At 39.6% G+C, this 16,956-nt stretch overlaps 1 pseudogene; it reads left to right on the forward strand.

Annotated features, from left to right (window-relative positions):
* The first annotated feature begins 730 nt into the window (after positions 1-730).
* LOC120248092 lies at positions 731-12,474 on the forward strand (annotated as a pseudogene).
* Positions 12,475-16,956: the final 4,482 nt, after the last annotated feature.

The following is a 16,956-nucleotide window of genomic DNA, read 5'->3' on the forward strand; positions in this document are numbered from 1 at the left end:
GTGAGGGCATGAGATGTGTGATATAGCATAAAAAAGTGGTCCAGTCAATGGATTGGAAGTTGTAGGGAGTTCTTGGCATGAGGATTATTGGACTCCTGGTTCTAGAGGGTGAGCTCTAAAGACAGAATGTAATGATCAGAGAACTGGTTGATTGAAATAGATATTGGAGACGATGTAGTTATCAGTGGAAGAGGTAAAATGAAAGACAAAATTATTGAAAGCAGAGAGGCGGTCTGCTTGAAGAAATGGAGTGGTCAAAGTGTTCAATCTATATAGGCATAGTCAGTGAGTCAAATTGGTGATAGAGCTAGCAGTTGAAAGAAAACCACTACCGAAGTGATCAGGTTTTTTGTGAATGAATGATACCGTGTTTCTATGGGTTGTGCTCAAGGTTTTCAAGTTTTAGCAAGTAAGGATTAATTGTCTAGATGCAGCAGGGAGGAGCAGGGCTCACACCTAATTGACCTCCAGGTTTGCTGGTAGATATGGAGTCGGACAAGAATCTCCGGAGAGAGCTGCAGGCAATCGGAGTCCTCAGGAAACAGCCTGTAATCATGAGCAAGAAGGGCAAATGCATGTTTAAAAAAAAACCCTGAAGATATAATAGATTATGTTGATGAATGAACATGAGTGTTAGAGGAGGAATATAGAAAGTTGGGGGAAATTGAAGTATTGGGTTTACATGTAGATGTACAAAGCCATACGAGACTAAAAGTCTGGATAGGGAAGGATGGCCTACAAGACTGGACTTCTTGAGGTGAAAACGAATGAGGGCATAATGTTGATCTGTCAGGGAAAGAAGGTGAACGGTGAGTGGATAACATGTTCTAATAACAGACACCTTGACACTGGCCTGTTAGTTACTTTAATGTGGTGAATGGTAATTCTGGAAGGGTTTGTAGGTAAGATTGAGTAGGAAAGGAGCTTTTACCAGGAGACTACAGGTTTTTCTCTGGGCCTCCTTTAAATTTTATTTAGGGTAATAACATCAGAACAAGCACAGTTGTCCTTGGGCCATGAAGGAAAATTTTTTTGTACAAAGCCGGTATAACACCATTATCAAAACCCAGACAAAGTTTACCCACATATGTGAGCACATGTGCACGCACACATATACACAAACACACATGCCTACATTAAGACAAATCATATTTATGGATAATAATTCATGTCTTAAATGAGACACTATCCAATAGATATGGCATTGATATTTTTAGTGGAGGCCCAAATCTGATTCATTTTTTGGTGCACATATGTGGGTTCTTTGGATGTCCCACTTGGCAGTTTTATGACATGGATGATGCACTCTCTGGCTAACCTTCTGTGACCCACCTGCAGAGCTTTTCATGGTGGTATGAGCCATAGACTCTCACTGCTGTGGTGCGATTACCCTGGCTGGCTATCCTTTCTGGATACACCTTTTGAGAGGATCCAGCCTGCCTAACTCTCATGCATCAAAGGAAGAAAATTTGCTTTGCCTCAGCTTTTCTCTTTTTTGTTATAACATTGCAGATAGCTCACAGCATTGATTTTTGCATTTGCTCTCCTCAGGTGGGGTCAAATGCCAATCTCTTTTCCTCTTACACATCTGGGAACAAACTTCTGGATCTACCAAAGGTCTTCTCATTATCTCTTCCTCTAGACTTACAACAAGGGTTGGTGGATGAAAGAATGACACAGTTCTCCAACTTTCATTATTTCAGGCTCTTCATTGCAAACTCTTTCTTGCCATTGGCTGATTGTAAACTAAGGCTTCAAAAGAGTTTATGACCATCCCTTCTACAAATTTTGTACCTTTTATTTTGTTCCTGGGCCTTTTATAACCTCAGCAAAACATGGGGTGGAAAGCTTCCCATTTTAAAATCCCATTATACAGTTATTCCTCCAAAGACTAGATATTTCCTGAGTAAAAGATTTCCATGGTCTCTACCATGTTCTCAGTCTTCATGTACTGGGCTTAAAAGGAATTATAAAATATGTACTATTTACATCTCAAAGGAATTCATTTCATTTTATTTGACTATAACAGACATCAGTATAGTGAAGTAGGTATGAGTTGGGCTTTGGTATCAGACAGCCAACGTTCTAATTCTGGCTCTCTGACTGTGACCCATATAGCCTGTGACCCTTGAGCAAGTAGATTATCCTATAAAATGATACTAACAATGGCCTACGTCATATTCTTTTCATCAAAATTAAGATTTTAGGGCTGCCTGGGTGGCTCAGTCGGTTAAGCATCCGACTTCGGCTCAGATCATGATCTCACGGTTCATGGGTTCGAGCCCTGCATCAGACTCTGTGCTGACATCTAGCCCAGAGCCTGGAGCCTGTTTCAGGTTCTGTGTCTCCCTCTCTCTCTGACCCTCCCCTACTCACGCTGTCTTCCTCTCTCAGAAAAAAAAAAAAAAAGATTAAGATTTTAAATGTTAATATATGTTAATCATATTAAAGAAATAATATCCATTTTATAAACCTCTTCCAGAAAATTCTTCCCAATTTATCTAAATATGATGCTGATGCCTAAAATGAACAAAAATATTACAAGGAAACTACAGGCCATTGGCCTTCATGAACATAAATGCAAACATTCTATAAACTCCTCAAGAAATCAAATCCAAACATATTTATAAAAAATAATATATCATGATGAAGTGTTGTTTATGCAGTAGTGAACCTCAGTTTAACATTTGAAATTCAACCTACCATAGGTTTGCCACCAGAACACATGTATTGTGAAAACCACCACTAAACCGAAATCAAAATGGGGAAAGAAAAGACTCATCAACATCGTCGTCATTGGACATGCAGATTCGGGCAAGTCTACCACTACTGGTCATCTGATCTACAAATGTGACGGGATCAACAAAAGAGATATTGAATAATTTGGGAAGGAGGCTGCTCAGATGGGAAAGGGCTCTTTCAAGTATCCCTGGGTCTTGGATAAACTGAAAGCTGAACGTAAACATGGTATAATGATTGATATCTCCCTGTGGAAATTTGAGACCAGCAATTATTATGTGACCCTCACAGATACCCCAGAACACAGAGATTTTACCAAAAATACGATTATAGGCACATCTCAGGTGGACTGCGCTGTCCTGATTGTTGCTGCTGGTGTTGGTGAATTTGAAGCAAGTCTCTCTAAGAATGGGCAGACCCGTGAGCATGCCCTTCTAGCTTACACACTGGGTACAAAACAACTTACTGTTGGTGTTAACAAAATGGCTTTGGCTGAGCCAACCTACAGCCTGAAGAGATGTGAGGAAATCATTAAGGAAGTCAAAACCTACCTTAAGATACTTGGCTACAACCTCTAGCATTTGTGCCAGTTTCTGGATGGAATGGTGACAACATGCTGAAGCCAAGTGCTAACATGCCTTGGTTCAAGGGATGGAAAGTCACCAGTAAAGATGTCAATGCCAGTGAAACCACAGTGCTTGAAGCTCTGGATTGCATTCTGTCAACAGCTCATCCAACTGGCAAGCCCTTGAGTCTACCTCTCCAGGATGGCTACAAAATTCGTAGTATTGGTACGGTCCCTGTGGACTGAATGGAGACTGGTGTTCTTAAACCAGGCATGGTAATCAATTTTGCTCCAGTCAGTGTTACAACTGAGGTAAAGTGCATTGAAATGCACCATGGGGCAGCTGGCTGGCTCAGTCGGTTAAGCATTGGACTTCAGCTCAAGGCATGATCTTGCAGTTCGTGGGTTCATGTCAGCTGTGGTGACAGCTTACAGCCTGGAGCCTTTGCAAGGTGAAGGATGTGCTAACTATAACTTTATTGTGGTATACATTTCATAATATGTACATGTATCACATCATCACACGGTACCCCTTAAACTTCATATTATATGCCAATTATATCTCAGTAATGCTAGGGAAAAAGGTGTGATATTGGTGTGAAGATAGACAAACAGATGAATGGAATTCAGTGACAATACATGTTCAGTGGTGAAAGGACAATCCTTTCAACAAATGGTGCAGAACAATTGTGTAGCCACAGGCAAAAAAACTGGAAGCTCAACTCTTAGCTTACGTCATAAGCAAAAATTCCCTTGAAATTGTTCAAAAACTTAAATATTTAGAGGTTACACCCTAGAACTTCTAGAGGATCACATAGGAGACAGCCTAAGTGATGTTGGCCTTGGGAAAGACTTCTCAAATGCAGCCCCAAAACAAATTCATAAGAGAAAAAATAATCAATATGGTGATATTATTAAAACTAAAATCTTGTACTCGGTTAAGCAAATAAAACTGGAAGAAGATATTACAAAGCATGCATCTGATAAAAGACCTGTATTTCAAGCATAAAAAATGTCTTACAACTTAATAAGAAAACAGTTTAATAGAAAACAGAAATAGACATGTGAACAGATATTTTTTCAAAGAAATTATATGGGTGGTAAATAAACACATAAAAAGATTCTCAAGATCATTAGCCGTCATGGAAATAGAAATTAAACCACAATGAGATACCACTACTCATCCATTTGAATGACTAAAGTGTAAAATGTCTGACTAATCAAATGTTGGGAAAGATGAAAACTTTCATACACTCCTGGTGGGAATGACGAAAACACTTTGGATAAAAGGTTAGCATTTTCCTAAAAGGTGTATGTATATCTACCATATGATTGAACCATTCCATTCCTGGATATTTACCCAGAAGAAATGGAGTACATGTACCCAAAAAGGCTTGCACGTGAATATTCATAGTGACTCTATTTGTGATAGGTGAAAACTGGAAAGGAACAAAATTTTCATTAATTGTTGAATGAATATAAAATAGAATATCCGTACAATGAGAAGGAATGAATTATTGACATGTGCAACAATATGAATGAATCTCAAAATGATTATATGAAGTGGATGAATATAAGCCAAAAGACTACATAGTGTATAATTCCATCTATGTAAAATAAAAATGTAGATGAATCTATCATGATAGAAAGCAGTTCAGTTGCCTGGGGATGAGAAGACAGGAGAGGGGGAGAGAGAAATTCTACCACAAGCGCTCAACACATTTTAGCTATTATGGTAATAGTAGTTATGGTTACTGTTCTGAGTCTGTCACCACTCCCCATGCCCCTAAATGGAGGAGAAATAAAAGAAGGGGAAATACCGAGCTTAAAACATGGCCGAGAAAACCTGGTTTGATTTTAATGATTAGGTCAAATTTCTTTTATTATGTGGAGTGGAGTATTGAAATGAAGGTTGAGTTATAGAAAAATAGGAAAGGCATCTCCTTTTTTTTTTTTTTTTGCAACCCGGACTATCTGTGAACTATCCTACCTTTTCCATGTACAAGCTTTCTTGCCACCCCCTTCCCCGACTCACACACACCACGGCTGTAAATCCTGTTTTGCACTTTCCCGTGTCTGATGAATTACCATTGCATGTTAAGGACCAATAATCGGAGTTCCATATTCCAAAAGCTAGCTTCTAAATCTGTCAAAAGCCAGGAGTGAGACTAAAACGATCGCAGCAGGAACCACTCACATGTTGTGTGCTCTGCTCGACTTTGGACCCCGTTTTCCTTACTGGGCACAGTGAATCCCCCGGGACAATCATACATGCCCAATGACTGGTTGATTCAAAGCACATATAGTTTGTGGTCTCTCCTCTCTAGTGATGTCTCTTTATATTTTACAAACTCTGGGGAAACTCAGGGGTGAAGATTCCAGGGCCTGAAGCAACGCGATCATGCTTTTACCGCAAGGCTGTCCTGTGTCTCATACGGGTGAGTTTGGGAAGGTGCAAGAGTTTCTCTTACAAATGGAGATTGGGGCTCCTGTTTTATATTGTTATGATTGCCTTGTGGTGGGGATGGGAACATATTTATCCACGTTAGAGATGGCCCTACTATATCCCATTGGCTCAGTACACCACCAAATGGCTTCTATAGTAGGAACACTAGAAAAAGAGGCAAGTCATTTCCTCACGGTGCTTCAAGAAATTGTCTAAGATTAAAAGGGGAGCGAAGTCGGGGGCGCCTGGGTGGCTTAGTTGGTTAATCGTCTGACTTTCGCTTAGGTCATGATCTCACGGTTCGTGGTTTAGAGCCCCGCGTCAGGCTCTGTGCTGACAGCCAGCTCAGAGCCTGGAGCCTGTTTCAGTCTGTGACTCCCTCTCTCTCTGACCCTCCCCTGCTCACGCTGTCTCTCTCTCTCTCTCTCTCCTAGAAATGAATAAAAATAAAACATTTAAAAAAAAAAAAAAAGGGGGAGCGAAGTCGAAGACCAAGTGAGAGCCCAGGACTTCTGAGGGTTACTTCAGTTCTTGTTCTAACATGGGATTGGGGTGTTAATGATGCCTTAAAAGTTATTAAATAAATGTTATAAGAAAAAGAGGCACATTTATCCTTGACGACACTGAGAAATATGCATTTACTTTATATTTTACTAACGTTATTCATATTCACTAACTATTTTCATTCAGAGATTGGGAGCGTGGCCTCTGGGGTTTGACTTGCTGGCTCAAATTCCAGTTCTGCCACTTGATACTGTTTGTTTTGAAGGCTCTTCATCTGTATAAAGGGGGAGCTTCAGATTGTTACAGGAATTATATAAATAGTTTATATCAAGTCTTTACCAGTGCCTAGAACATGGTGAATCCTCAAAAACTTAGCATAATTTTTGTTTAATCTCTACACTGGTGCTGAGATTCTAAAAAAATACATTATACAGCAAGAGTTATAAACCTCAAATGTGTTATTCTCTAGAATTTTAATATACTCAATAAAGGCCAAGTAACTTGGAAAGTATTGTATAGGGTTAAGGAATCCTGTAATTGCCTCTGAAACTGACATAATTTAGAAGCACAATCACTTCCTGTCTCCTGACCACACAAAATCGTGGCCTGTGCACAGGACTGCTGAGGGAAATGCCCCAGGCACTGGTGGCCTGTGCTCTGTGACAATTCACGTGGTGTCGAGGATTTACGATAGTCATTGTTGTTTTCAGTCCTAAAATATTTTTAACCATTTAGCTAAATGTTCTCCATCCATCTAAAACTTTGCCTTCTTTCTCTACCTTCTATTTCCTACATTCACTTTTAAGCATGTTATTGGTGACTGTGCCCTTTCTCTGGTTCTCTGAAAGATTGTGGGATTCTTTCTAGGTTTTGCTAGGCTTCACGTATAAACAAGAATTAATTATTGACATTTCTGTTGTGCCTCTCTATAGATCTCTTCTGCTATTTTACTGTGTAAACCCCAACTTAAACTGTAAAAAACAAATTCTTGAATTATCCACTAGGTGGGGGCCTTGTTCTTCCATTAAATATAGATTTTCTTTCTTTTTAAGTGAAACTTCTATTTTTCCACCTTGTGAAAAGTTGAATGCATCAGTCCTGGTATTAAGAACTCTGCTTAAGAAGTAATGGTTATATCTCAGCTCTTTTGAAGATGACGATGGAGAATTCACTTAAGGCGGGGAGGTGTGTTGATTTGTGAACAGCTTACAGTTTCCTTTTTTCCCTTTATCCTTCATGGGCTACTCAAGTAACAATCTCACATGAAACATTATTTTGCACAGAAATGTCACACTCCTCTAAAGACTCAATCTGAGGAGTCCCTTTTGTCTCTTTACATAGGAGATTTCCTGAAAGATCTCCCCAAACCATAGGCCCATACTTCTCAATAGTCTTCATTGCTTCACCATTCTGATGAAACTCTTCACATCAAATGTAATGGTGATATGGACGTTTCAGACATTTTTCAAGCAGATTTATGAAAAAAGGATGGTGACTTTTAATGGTCCATTGTATTTGAGTTTTCTCATGGTTCCAAGGAACCAGAATTTAATTTTATCAAATTCTATCATTTTGGAAATACATAGGGTAATTGAAAATTATGGAATGGTGAAGGTGCATTAACAAGTAAGCACTGACAGAAGTTTAGGATCTACTCGGGTAGGGAAATCTGAGCTTGTTCAAAGCACAGTGACATTTACCTGGTACTCAGGGAACCTCAAGTTAGGTGGGACGATGGTGCAGCCACTTCGGAAGAATAGTTTGGCAGTTTCTTGAAATGAGAAACATAAGTATACCACCCGGCCCAGCAATATCACTCCTACTTATCCAGCCAAAGAAATGGCATTATATATGTACACAAAGACTCGTATGTAAATGTTCATTAGCGGAATTATTTATATTAAACAGAGAAAGGAAAACAGGGCAAAAGTCCATCGACTAGCAAATAGACAAAAATGGCGCGACCATATAATGGTGTAGTTTAGAACAATCAAAGGGCATAGAAAAGATGAGCTTCAAATTCACATTAAGTGGAAGAAGCCAGACACAGAAGATCACGTGTTGTATAATTTCATTTCAAAGAAAAGTCCAGAAAAGGTAAATTTATAGGGACAGAAAGTAAATTAGTGCTTGCCTGGGAGTTTGAGTGGGAATAAGAAATACCTGCAAACAGGCATGAAGTTCCTTTTTGTGGTGATGGAAGTGTTTTATAATTGGATTGTGGTGATGCTTGCAGTACTCTGTATGTTTCCTAGAAATTATTGAAGCTGTACACTTAAATTTTATGTATGTGTAAGTCTGTTAAAAATTAGTAGAATAAGTCTGAAGGTGAAAGTTTCTTATAAAATCCAGAGAGAGAAACTCAGACTCATTAGATATTCCAGCTTCTAGGTCATGCCAGCCTCTTGTCTCAAAGTTTCAGAAAAGATTAAGAATATGTGACTTTCATTTCTAGTACCCTGAAACAAAATTAAAAAGCAGGCAAATGCTCTTGGATCAAAGCATCAGAACTCAAGTTATGGGGCTTATGTCTGCCAGTGCTTCTTTCCTCTAGCACACACCGAATGCAACCAGACTCTGTCAGGTCTGGTCCTTTTCTCCCAAGGAACGGACACTGTGTTGTTTGCGGATCTTATTCAATTTAGTATTATTATTGGGAGGTGAGGTGGATACTAAGAAAAATATTTTTCTTGGCTTTTTTCTTTTTTTTTACTATTATTTAAATTTTATTTAATATACAGTGCAGTATTGATTCCACAAGTAGAACGAAGTGATTCATCACTTTTATACAACACCCAGTGCTCGTCACAGGCGCCCTCCTAAGTACCCATCACCCATCTGGCCCATCCCCCACCCACCTCATTCCATCAATCCTCAGTTTGTTCTCTATCATTAAGAGTCTCTTGTGGTTTGTTTCCCTTTCTTCTCTCCTACCCTCTTCCTATATGTTCATTTGCTTTGTTCCTTAAATTCCACATACGAGTGAAGTTGTATATTTTTCTTTCACTGATTGACTTATTTTGCTTAGCATAATGCATTCTAGCTTCATCCATGTTGTTGCAAATGGCAAGATTTCATTCTTTTTGATGGCTGAGTAATAGTCCATCACAGATGATAGATATAGAAATAGATGTAGATATATCACATCTTCTTTATCCCAACTGACTTTGGGACAACTGTCAACCTCGTCCACCTTTCTCACTATGCCTTCAAGACCTTCCTTTGCCATTGTCGGGTCAGAACAATGAGTTGTTTTCCTGACATTCGTGATGGCGAATCAATGGCATGACATAGGTCTAAAAACTCACTCACTTAAGACATAAAGCCTAAGGAAAATATTTAAAATGGAAGATTATTCACAGATATATTGATTAATCTCACTTATAGAAAGGAATTTCTTCTTACCTCCCCTCCAAATAGCATTAATAATTGTTACTATCTGAAGATTATATCACCCTGTAATAAACTCAATTCTCTGGTCCAAACTTTCTATCTTTCTTTCACTCCATAACCGAGGACTTGCTGTGAGCCAGGCTCTGTACTAGGCCTGGCTCTGGTGTTACAGTGGTCAACTCGTTAGTTTCTGTCTTCACAACCCATCTTTGAAAGTGATCTTCAAAACGGAGTAAACAGATAAAGATCAACTAAGGTGCAGAAAAATTTATAACCTCTATCTACCTTTCCAGAAAACACTTCTTTATTTCTCTTTCTTAGAAGGTACATCATACATTAGCACAATAGAACATGTGTATAGTTTATAAATCGTAAAACCCACAAATACGAAAAGTGCATGCTCTTATTATTTACTGATAGAGGTTTCAATCAAAAATATTTTCAGACCTCTGGTTTAGCACATTGATGGTACTATCCTTTGTCTTATGAGAAATCTTAGGCCCTCTGCCTCCTTGTAGTATTTATTAATCCCCCCCACATACAGCAAGCAGTAAATGGTAAATATAAGTAAAAACAGTATGCTTACTATTTAAATTCAGCATCAAGAAAAGTCCCCTCTCCCTCTATCCCCTAAATCACTTTTTTTTTGCTCTTAAATGTCTTATAGATGGGAAACTTATGGCGCTAACATGATCTCATGGTCAATAAAACAAGAAACTAAACAATTACATCACCACATGGGTAGGGATAAATATTAGGTGTGTTGGCTGCACACTGGCGGGGATGCGGGAGTAGGTGCACATGAGCCAGTTATTAGCATTAGGAGACACTTACATAGCAATGAGGTAGCACAGAGTAGGCACAGCCTCTGGGGAGACTCATGAGCACCCACACATCCCAGGATCAAGAGAGAGTATGTGAATCGGGGAGAATTAAGCGTGGTGCATAGAGGTAACGGGGTTATGGACGAAGCATGAGAGCCAAGCATGACTAGACCATGCAGAGCCTTGTTAAGAAGTTTGACTTACTTCCTGAAGGCCCAGGAGAGCCATGGATACCTCGTAGGCAGAGACATGGCATGGTGAAGGATGTGTTTTACAGAGGCATTGCTCTAACTGCAGTCTGCGAGTATGACCGTATGCGCTAGCTTTCCAGGACAGATCTAATTTCTGTTTATTGTTCTGTAAATATCAATAGTGCCTGCTTTCAATCATAAAATTTTATTTTGATGATGTCTGGTTTTCCCAAGAACATATTGAAGGAAGCAGTGTAGCAAGAGGATCTTGGCTGCACTTGGTTGCAGTCTTCTGGAGGAGAGGTGACCTCTTGTGCTGAGTTAGTGATAGTGAGAATGCACAGAGTAGAGGACAGATATTAGTCATAGTGATACTTAAGAGGCACATACAGAGCAGGTGATGGTTGATTTGATATGAAGGATGAGAATGAAAGACGAACGCTGTGATACCCAGCTTTCTCCTCTGGTAGCTGGGTATGTAGTAGACTGTTTACTGAGATACAGAATACCAGAGGATGGTTAAGTTTTGAGGATGCACAATTACTAACTGAATTTTGGGAACTGTGGAATAAAATGTCTGACAAATGTCTAGACATTTTGCTGTATGGATCTGAACTTCTGAATAGAATTTGGAGCGTAAGATAGAGGTTTCAGGGATGTCTGCTTAAATATGGCACCCAAAACAAGATCAATGGATGAGATGGCCCAGAATGGGTACACAGAGAAGAGAAGAGGCCTGAGGAAATCCAGCATTTGGCGGATGAGCCAAAGAGCAGTAGCTCACAGGAGAAATTGTGTGAATGAGGCAGAGAAATAGGAAACAAAGAGATGTGATGTCCTGGTACCAAAAAAGGGGCTAATCCAAATGCAGGAAGATGTCAACAGTGTTGAAGGCTGTAGAGAGTGAGGACTGAAGATATCCAGTGGGTCTGACAGTAGGGTGACCTTGCAGGAGAGTCTTAGTAAAAAAGATGGGGCACACGTAGGACCTGAAAAAGTCAAGTGGGAACACACCTCTTTCCAGAAATCTTTTTTAAAAAATATTTTTATTTATTTCTAGGAGAGAGAGAGAGACAGTGTGAGCAGGGGAGGATCAGAGAGGGAGGGAGATACAGACTCTGAAATAGGCTCCAGGCTCTGAGCTGGCAGTCAGCAGAGCCCGACGCAGGGCTTGAACCCACGAACCGCGAGATCATACCTAAGGGAAAATTCGACGCTTAACCGACTAAGCCACCCAGGCGCCCCTTTCCAGAAATCTTAATACCTAGGATTATGTTTTAAGTATCTCTGTTAATCAACAGGAGAGAGCAATGGATGAATTAAATTCCTTCATTTTAATTAGCTAATGCGTTCTGTTTCCTAGAAAACAGAACAATTGACCCAGTTAAGATACATGTGTCCTTATAAAAAAGCCCACTAGAAGGTTAAAAATGTCTGGCTCTAAAGAAAACTGGCAAGAAAGATCTTTACTATCTGTGTGAAGGAAGCTTTAAGGTCTCCATAAATGTCATTACATAGTCTTTTATAAGGTCTGCTTTTCCTATAGAGAAGGCTGGAACTTGCTGTAATTTTGCTTTTCCTTTTTCTTATAGCCGATATGCAATCAATTACCTGCTGGCATTTGCCCTGCACTACTTTTAGTAGTGCCTTTTAGAATTAACAGTAATTGTCAAATGCCTGGCCGGTTAAATGGTGGGATGCCGATGGAAGAAACGCATACTATGGGTGTGCGAACTCAGATGGGCATGAGAGTTCAGGCTCCGATGATAGCAGTTAGACCTGATTCTGCACCAAACCTCAGTTTCCCCATCTGTATGTGGATGTTAATAATTGTTCTCATCATGTTGTTCTAAGGATTAAGTGACACAAGATATAGATAAAGCACTTATTTGCCTGGTCCACAGTAAACACCCAAATAAAAGTTCATCACTAAATCAATTATTGTTCCTTTTTTCTCTTTTGGTAAAATGTCATTTCAAAAAGCCTTTGTGTGTAGGGGAAGCCATTTCAAGGTCAGGATTAAAGTCACTATCAGAGCTGTAAGAATAAGGTTGATAGTGCATTTATCAACAATATTCATTTGCCTGCTGTATTGAAAAATCAGGGGTAATCTTCTTAGTGTCAGTCAACCTTCTCCCGCTTCTACTGTGCATTAGCCAAAACTCGACTGTGCTTTCCTGCCATATGTTGTTAATTGATGATTGGTGGCATCCCCATTTCTTATAGAGGAATTTTGGCTTTTTTGTATATCATTGAAATGTTATAAAGTTTACCTGAATCTGCCAAAAAGAAATTCCAAGTCACTGGGCACAGGATTTCTTTATTTTTTCTTTAAAGTTTAATTAATTAATGAATTAATCAATTTTGAGAGAGAGAGGGAGAGAGAGAGAGAGCATGGGAGGGGCAGAGAGAGAGGCAGAGAGAATCCCAAACAGGCTCTGCACTGCCAGCATTGAGCCCAACGTGGGGCTTGAACCCACAAACCATGAGGTCATGACCTGAGCCGAAATCCCGAAATCAAGATACTTAACTAACTGAGCCACCCGGGTGCCCCAAGGGCACAGGATTTCTTAATGGCATGATGATGTTTGCAGCATCTTTAGCCAGAGCTGTCAGAGGCTGGGAGTATATCTCCTATACTTAACCATGTTGGAAGGTCAGCTCACGGTGTTGTTTTGTTTTGTTTTTTAATGCTTGTTTATTTTTGAGAGAGAGAGAGAGACAGAGTGTGAACGGAGGCGGGCAGAGAGAGAGGGAGACACAGTATCCAAAGCAGGCTCCAGGCTCTCAGCACAGAGCCTGACTCAGGGCTTGAACTCACCAACTGTGAGATCATGACCTGAGCTGAAGTCGGATGCTTAACTGACTGAGCCCCCAGGTGCCCCAGATCATGATGTTTTAAGGATTCTTAGATGTATTTGTTTTAAGATTGTTAGCATTATGAATTTATTGGCCACAATATCGAATGAATAAGCCCACCAGGGCTCAGGAAATGAAGGAAATAGACTTTTCTCAGCAGCCAACCAGACCTGACAATGATAAAAGGTAAAAACATATGTAGTATAGCTTTACTATGCAGAAAAATTGCAAATTCTGGGATTGGCTAAAATGCACTCTATACAGGGACTATGGAAGGCTCTGACACAAATGGAACTTTCACATGTTAAGTGGCCACGAGCCTGATTTTAGCATCTCTCATTAATTTATTAATGACTACAACTTGTAAGGAATAACAATGACACAAGGGATTTGGGGCTTTAGACAAAGTGTGAAAAAAGTGACAGATGACAGAATATAGATAATTAGTATAGAAAATGAAGGCAGATGGGTGTGAAAAGGTTTCAGGAAAGAAGAAGGGACAGTGGACTTTGGAAGTAAAAGGCTGGGGATTCAATGCATCAAAGTCAGACCAGTTCTAGATAACGACTGACAAGATATGAGCCCGTGGTCTTGTCCAACTGTTCTATTCTTGCTCATCTGCAGCAGCTACTATAACTGCAGCTTTTGGAGACATTGGGGACTGGAACTAAGTTAACTTTATAGTGTTAGAAAAATGTAGCAGGATGCCAGCCTACCCTTGGGGGAAATGAGTCATTTTCCTTTTTATAGTGAGGAGATACCAATTTGTCTTCCTACATAAATTTCCACACTCATTTCACTATTTTATGATATGCTTTGGGATCATTTGGATTTAGAGAATACTGTACATGAGTAGTATTTTGTGGTCACATTTCCTAATTTAGATTTTTTACCTTTTTTAAGTGTGGTTTCCAGAATTACCTTAAGAAGAGTGTGGCTCAAGACCGTGTTCTAAAACACCGTGTATTAAAAAAATTCATTGCACACTCAACTGCATAGTAATTCTTAGAATTTTTAATGGCAGGAGTTTGTGAGCTGTAACCCCAAAAATGATCAAAGAGCTATTAGAGCTAACGTTACCTCTATTAATAGTCATCATAATGGCCCCCAGCCCTGACCGTTCCTCTTGTTCAATCAACTTCAGTCACCCTGAACCCATCACCGAGTTTTCAGTGGATGGGCTTATTCTCTTACTTGAAGTTTCACTGATGAATGTTTTTTCACTATTTGGTACCTGCCTTTGGAAAGATAGCTGCAAGCAAAGAACACTCATTAACTCAGTTATATGTGGGGGAAGCGCTGAAGAAAGGCAAACTTTTCTTACTGATGTAAAGTCATTTTTGGAACTATTAAACCTCTAGAGGAGAAAATGATTTTTCAGTGCATAGTCCATGCTGTGTAGAGTCTGCCACCAACACAGCCACTGACTTTTAAAGATATGATTTAAAAAAAAAGCCCACAGCTGTAGGCATAATATTTAAATATTGCCCCAACATGATGTCCAGCAGCTGTTGCTGAATAGCATGTGAGTGCATCATGGCGTGAACGCAGCCCCTGGGGAGGTGTTCAGAGAGCAGGAACTGAGACCCTTTCAGGGGTCTTTTGCTGTCTGATGGGGGGCAATGGCGGCAGAAGGGGGAGGGGAGGGCAGAAGAGACAACAAAAGGTAGATGCTTCTGTGTAGGTGAGTGGATGAGATAATGAAGTAAGTTAATTTAGGCTCCACTGACTCATTTATTTGTTCGTGGAACTTATGTCTGTACAAACACAGGAAGCCGCCTCCTTCATGAGGTTGTAATGAAACAATTTACTTATAATGATAAAAAAAGAAAAGAAAAAGAGCTTCACATGCTGTTTGCATTTAAACGAGAGTCCCTTGGGTCTCTGTAATTGATTGGCAACAATGGGATGAAAATATCCCCACTGGTCCCTGGGAAAGCTGGATTAATTCACCTGTGGTCCACCAAATGATGTGGCTTGTTTTACCCCTTCACTTATAATGTGACCACGACAGTCTTTCAGAAGGTTAAATTATCTGTTGTACTCACAAAAAAGAAAAGCAATTAAAAAAAAAAACCAAACAGAAAAATGCTATTAGTCTTATCAAACTGTGACCAGTGTTTCTCTCAAAAGTTTTATAATTCCAACTTTAAAAGTGATTTATACGGGCACTTGGATGGCTCAGTCAGTTGAGCATCTGACTCTTGGTTTTGGCTAAGGTCATGATCTCACGGTTCATGAGTTTGAGCCTGGTGTCGGTCTCTGGGATGACAATATGGAGCCTGTTTGGGATTCTCTCTCTCCCTCTCTTTCTGGCCCTCCCCTGCTCTCTCTCTCTCTCTCTTTCTCTCTCTCTCTCAAAATAAATAAGTAAACTTAAAAAACTAGAAGTGATTTATAACTCAAACTTTAAAATGAATATAGGTTGACTTTTTGAAATATTTGGATTATACTGGTCTGTATAGAATGTGGACCCAGAAAGGGCCAGCACTTCAGTCTGGGACCATTTGCTTAATGTCAGGTGTTCTGTGAGTACAGTGTTAATTTGTGGTGTTGACTCCAGAAGCACTTGGGCAGGGTTGTATTTTAGAACACTGAGTTTGTTTTAAAAATCATTTTGGATTGAAGCACACATCTTTTTTGTGTTTAAACCTCCAGGAGGTTATTCTTTGTCCCATGTCCCCGGAAAATCCCCAGTATTAGGAAACTAGTATATTTAAGTATGATTAGAGAATTCCAGAACTCCTCTTTAAGAGGTTCTTGGTGTATGGATAGCCCCTAGAGAGCCCACTTCAACATTTAAAAACCTAAAATCCTGTAAGAGACTCTTAAATACTGAAAACAAACTGAGGGTTGATGGCGGGTTGGGGAGAGGGATGTGTGATGAGCATTGAGGAGGGCAATTGTTGGGATGAGCACTGGGTGTTATATGGAAACGAACTTGACAATAAACTATATTAAAAAAATTAAATAAATTTTTAAAAACCCCTAAAATCTTATGGATTCAACCTTGCCATTTTCCTTTATATTATATTCCAGTCAAATAACATCTACAGTTGAGAGCTTTCTCCTACCCAAACTAAACTCCTCCTCTATATCAGAATCTAGAACTAGGCACTGTCTACCCACTCTGTACAAAACTTTCATTCTCTTTTTCTCCTAGAATGATGGGATTGAGGAAAAACCTGTTCGGTTTTGTGTGAGGTGCCAGTTTTTCCCTTGACCCACTCATGAGATTACTGTATTTTCTGCATAATTTCATGACCAATGTTTGAGTCATCTGTTCGGAGATTTTACCACTTTTGACTGCAAGGGGAAGAGAAATTTATGTGGATCTATTGCTTCAAGAGCACTGAGTGACTTGGAGAATAAAAACTGTGGGATAATAATTTCACCCAGCAGGCTCTAGGATACTAGCAACAGCTTTCTAGGTGA

The sequence above is a fragment of the Hyaena hyaena genome, unplaced genomic scaffold, assembly GCF_003009895.1.
Source record: "Hyaena hyaena isolate Hyena2069 unplaced genomic scaffold, ASM300989v1 scaffold_562, whole genome shotgun sequence".
NCBI classification, from domain to species: domain Eukaryota; kingdom Metazoa; phylum Chordata; class Mammalia; order Carnivora; family Hyaenidae; genus Hyaena; species Hyaena hyaena.